Raw genomic sequence first — 6,000 nt, 5'->3', positions numbered from 1 at the left:
ATGTGGATATATTTGGGTTATTCAACATGAGACGATCCTATGGAGCGAGGTAGCGGTTTAGTCATAACGGGGTCAAAATACTCGGGGTGAGCCTAGGGGTATTTTGGTAATTTAGTACATTACCTGGACTTATCAAGTAATGGGAAATTATTTAGTGATTATTTGAGGATATTGGAAGTAACGAGAATTATTAGGCGTTAATTGAGATTAGCGGGAAAAGTGGCAAAGGACTAATTTGCCCTTGAGGGCATTGATGGGTACATTAGTGGGCAAGGGGCATTTTGGTCCTTTCCTACCTAGTAGTGACTTAGCCACTGAGTTCCTTCAGAGGTAGGAAACAGAGAAACACAAACTCAACACCTCACACATTGTCTCTCTTGTTCCTCTCTTTTCTCTTGAAGCTCTTGGTGACTTTTGATTACTTTGACGAGGGGAAAAGCTTGGGAATTGGAAGATTGAAGCTAGGATTGAATTGGAAACAACTCAGGGGTCATGATTCTAAGTTGAGGTAAGATTGTGCTTGTAACGACCCAAAATCTATAGTATGGCTTAACAACCTTGATTAGTGTGCTAGGAGGACATAATTGGTTTATGTGTGAATTTATTGATTTAATGCATAATTATATGATAAGCATGCTTGTATGATTATATGAATGTAAATGTTGTTATATGTTTTAAAATTGTGAGAACCACATTATTATGTGGGTAAATCTGCAGCAAGCGACTTGAGGCGATCCTAAGGAGCTAGTTAGCGGGAAGTCACAATGGGGCTTAATATTTGACTTAGGGTAAGTCAAGGGGTAATTCAGGTATTTGATGATTATCTGGGTTATCGTGTCATGGAAATAAATATATGGAGATATATTCGAGGTTAGGAGGCTTAGGCGGGAATATTGGGGGACATTTTACCGTTTTGCCCTTGGGGACGTTTTCGGTACCCCGAGCCTTGGGATTAGCTTAATCACGTAAGGATAGACTTAAGAGGCTTTAGAAAATAGTGGAACAAATTAGACCGACACTTTCCTCTTTCTCTCTCTCTCAAAGGAAAAACACAGAGCTTAGAAATTGTAGCTGGAATTAAGAGGATTTAAGCTGAAGTTTAAGGAATTAGCTTAGCCCTAACCAAGGAGCACTCAACCAGGATCAAGGTAAGGATTGAATCTCACTCTTGAACATTAGAACTTTAAGTCTTGACTGAGTATTAAAAGTTTTCTTGGTTTTGTTATTAAGGATTGAGTTAAAGCTGAGAAGCTTGGATTTTTAGCTCAGGAATCTGTTAAGGAAGTGGTTCATCAAAGAAGGTAAGCTTCAATTCGTAGTTTAGAGTTTGGATTCCAAGTTTGCATGACTAGTTTTTGAGTTCTTTAGTTGCTGGGTTTCTGAAATCAAAATGGGATTTTAATAGGTTTTTAAGCTGGATTTCTGTTGGATTATGTTGTTGGAATCATTTTAAGAGTCTTATGATTAATGGGTTTTTGAATTAGGGTGCTTTGGGGTGGTTCTGAATAAGGATAGGATGTTAGAAATGGTGGATTTTCTGGGCACGAAGGGTTGGGCCGCGGCTCTGTTCTAGAGCGTTGCGGCCCTACGAAGTAAAGGAGCCAGGGAGGCTTTGCCGAAGGGGTGCGCCGCGACGCCACAGGGCATGGTCGCGGCGAGTGTCTGCATCCTGAGAGGCTTGGTCTCTGTTTTAGGCGTGGGCCACGGCTAGGTTTCAGGGGCCGCATCCCTTAGATGCACACTTTGATCTTTTGGGGATTTTAAGTGCGCGAACCTAACCTAGGGTGCTTGGGATCGATTCCACCACCGTGTTTGGTGCAAATCGATGACCCAGAAGCTAAAACTATACATGAAAACCTTTACTTTAATATTAATTGAATCCATTACCTTGGTTGTGACTAGGTGTTAAGCTAGGGCTCGGGAAGCGGATCGTGGTCGAGGGACGTCGCTCGTAGTCAGTGAACTTGGAAATTAAAGGTAAGAAAACTGCACCCGGTTGTGTATTTGTAGTGGGACGAGGGTTCCCTAATATGTATGCTTTGAAAGGGTGGTATTATGCCATGTAAACAGTAAACCAACGGCCTAAGAGTGCCAAGGGTTACACTAGCGCACAGGGCATGGCTCGGCCACTAGTAGCCGAGGACAGCTTATTATGCACTGAGCTCGGTTTAAGCAGGCCGGAGTCAGTGGGGTAAACAGAGGGTGTGACCTAAGTTGTCGGGCCTAATTATCATGTGACTTGTTTGTTATTAATGTTTAGTTGCATCGTTGATTCTGAATACATGCTATGTGATTAATGTGGTATGTTAAGTGTTTGATCATGCTTAAAGGAATACTCATCTGTTATTGTTGTTTGTGATGCATATTATGTTTTCTTGCTGAGCCTTGGCTCACGGGTGCTACGTGGTGCAGGTAAAGGCAAGGGAAAACTTGATCAGCCCTGACTTGGAGAGCTCTGTGGGCGAAATGTACATGTCCAGCTGCTCAGCCACCACGGTTGAGGGGGAAGACAGGAACAGGGGAACCAGAAACGTTTGTTTTGCCTTAGATTGGCTAATGGTTGTTTAAACTTTGGAAATTTTGTACACTGACTTTTGAATGTTGTTCCTTTTTGGGATCCCATGTATTAAATGTTTTGTTATATAGAATGTACACTTTCGAGACTAAAACCTTTTAACCCTAGTTCATTAGTGGTTTCAGTATCACATTTTAACTAAATGACTTGATTAGCAAGTCCTGCATTTTTATAAATACACAGTGTAGCGGTCTTGGCTATCCAGGGCGTTACAGTGCTCTTGTTTTTGGTGAAATTTTGAGGTGGATTTGTTTTGGTTAAGTTTTAAACTTATGGTTTGGTTTTGAATCGGGTTAAGAATTTGACTTGGTTTTTGGGGGTGTTTTTATTGCTTATGATGAGTTATTGAGAGTCTTAGAATCATTTGGGACCTTGGTGTAATTTTGGAAGGAGATTTTGTGAGTTTTGGCTCGGAGAAAATGGTGGAAAAACCCAGATTTTCTTGGTTCATGTAGGGGCGCTGCGATGCCAGGCTATTTTCAGGGGCCTAGGACTATTGGTTTTAGGGCATAGGCCCTAGGATCTCGTGGTTGGGTTCACCACCCCGTGTGGTGGAATTGGAGGCCCCGAGAGTGTGGCATATTTCTTGGGGTTCATTTATTAAATTAAATGGTAATGAGAACGTTATTTATAGGTTGTGACTAGGTTATTGCTGGGGCTCAAGAGAGGATCGTTCTCGGGATTCGTGCTTGCTTGCTTTCACTTTGACCAAAGGTAAGAAAACTACACCCAATTCATGATGTATGTGGTTAGGGCTTGGCCCAGTTGTTAAATATAGATATGATTAGGGATCGTGCCCCTTGTGAATGTGCATGATTATGATTATGCTTGTGATTGTTTGGTTAAGCATGTTTGAATGTTCTATATATGAATAATTGTTAAATGATGTATGCTTATCTGTATTATCTGATTGAAAAGGCTTGACTTCTAAGTCAAGGATGACAATAACGCACTGAGTGCTTGTCGAAAGCATTGCCTTATAAATCAAGGGGGAAAATAGCCCACTGAGTGCTAGTCGATATGGTTAGGCCTTTTCAGAAGAGTGATACGCTTAATCGACCCTATGGTCATGGGAAAATTAAACCGTGAGGTATGTTGGACCAACCCTAAGGCTGGTTATACAGAGGATAGGCCGGTGGGCCCAGGGTGACTCTATCGTCCCATATCCTAGGGCAACGGGCCCCGACATGACTTATTAGTCATTTATTTAGGGAAGCGGCCTCGCAGTGACTCAATGGTCACATATTTAGGGCAACGGGCCTCAGTGCGACACTATAATCACTTATCTTAATAGAATGGATGCATGAGAAGGGTTATTACTGCTAGGCATGCTTATTATGATTCTGTAATATGTTATTAACTACTTATGAGCATGTTTAAGTTTTTTTGGAGAACCTTAGCTCACAGGTGCTATGTGGTGCAAGTAAGGGTAAAGGGAAGCTGGACCAGCCATGAGTTGGAGAGCTTCGGTGGCGATGTGTACATATGCTGCTTCACCACCACGACCGGAGTTTCTCAGAGAAACTACGGTCAAACCCTATTTTGCCACTTAGGTCGGCTGATTGTAATTTTTGAATTGTAATTTTCCTTTTAAATGTTATTTTGCGATCCCATGTATGAACGTAAACATTTTAATGAAATGATTATTCATTTTGACCAAATTTTTTAACCCTAAATCGTTATTCACATTTACTTACATGTTTATGTCCAAGAGACTCGTTTAGAAAGTCTAACACTATTTAAAACACATAGTGTAATAGTCTTGGCTATCTAGGGCATTACAACTTTGTATCAGAGCGTGCAAAGGTTAAAGGTTCCTAAAGACTGGTTGGGCATGTACACTCGCCACTAAAGACAAGCTCGACTCAGGGTTTGGTAACTATTTATGTGGTTATTTGTTTAGCTGCTTAAATAGGATATAAATGTCTTATCTGCCTACCTTATTAGGGAGAATGAGATATTCTAATAGGGCCTGACCCTTGACTCTCGAATGATTGATTAAGAAATGTTTATTAGCACTGATATTGCTTGTGAATATTAAAGAAACACTTATTAGCGTTGTTATATGTATATGCCAGGAAATGCTTATTAGCACTGTTAATATTGGTAAATGTTAAAGAAATGCTTATTAGCATCGTTATTTGCTTATAAATGCCAGGAAGTGCTTATTAGCTCCATGTTTGGGTACGAATAAGAACCGATATGCTTATCAGCATGATTGTTGAATGTGAATGCTTATTTGTTTGGTCTTGGACCATAGGGCAGCATGAGGTATTGTTATTACTATCTAACTGGCAGAATTGACTATTGCAGCAAGGTATAAGCTTGGAAGTATGCTTTTAGGGCAGTCAGATCTACAAGCTGGCCAAGGAATATAACCCGAGAATGATAATCAGGGTCAGACCCCTCCGCCAGCTCTTGAGAACTGGCAACAAGTGCCTGCTGATATGCAAGCCAGATTACAAAGGCAAGAAGAAGAAATCTGCCTTCTGAGACAACAACAGGTTCCTGCATGGAACGTTCAGCCACAGGTGCCACCAGCGTTGGTGCTAGCAGTGGTACAGCTGTCAGTGGCTTCAAACATATGGGAACCTCTCTATGAAAGGTTCTGAAAGCAGCACCCTCCAATTTTTGACGATAGTGCAAACCCGGCCAAGGCTGAGCAGTGGATGAGTATGGTCACCGCTATCCTAGATTTCATGAGGGTAGTTGGTAATGAAAAGGTGGCCTATACCACATACATGTTTCGGGAGGATGCCTGAATTTGGTGGGAAGTAATATCCCAGACCAGGAATGTGAATACCATGGAATTGGAGGAGTTCAGAGTGGTATTCAATGAAAAATATTACAAATGATGCAGTTAGAGCTGAAAAAGAAGAGGAATTCAATAATCTACTGCATGGAAATATGTCAGTGACAGAGTATGCACTGAGGTTTGACAGATTAGCCAAGTTTGCTGCAGACTCGGTACCCACTGATGGGAAAATGAAGGAAAGGATCCTTGGGGGACTACAACCTATGATAACTCGGGATGTTTGCATTACCACCATGTCTGGAGTGAAAACCTATGCATAGGTGGTAGAGAAAGCCCTTACTACCGAGGGCACAGAGAACAAAATCTGGCTCGAGAATGCAGCCAAGAGAGACACTAGTAGGATGGGACCTCCATTAATGGGTTCTGGTAGGGGTGGAGGCCCTAGTGACCAGAAAAGGAAGGCTCTTGATGCCTTTTCATCTCTAAGCCTTGAAAAGGAGGCCGCGTGGTATACAGATAGGCCGCCAGGGCAGCAATGAGGGCTGGAGGACTTACCCAGAGTGTCGGGCAAAGGTCTGCTTTCTATGCGGGATAGTGGGACATTTGAAGAAATATTGCTCGAGAGTAAGAAATGAGGAACCAAGGAAGGAAAACAGCTCGACTCTAGCTC

Source organism: Humulus lupulus, chromosome 4 (genome assembly GCF_963169125.1).
Source record: "Humulus lupulus chromosome 4, drHumLupu1.1, whole genome shotgun sequence".
Taxonomy (NCBI): Eukaryota; Viridiplantae; Streptophyta; class Magnoliopsida; order Rosales; family Cannabaceae; genus Humulus; species Humulus lupulus.
This window is presented reverse-complemented; position numbering follows the sequence as displayed.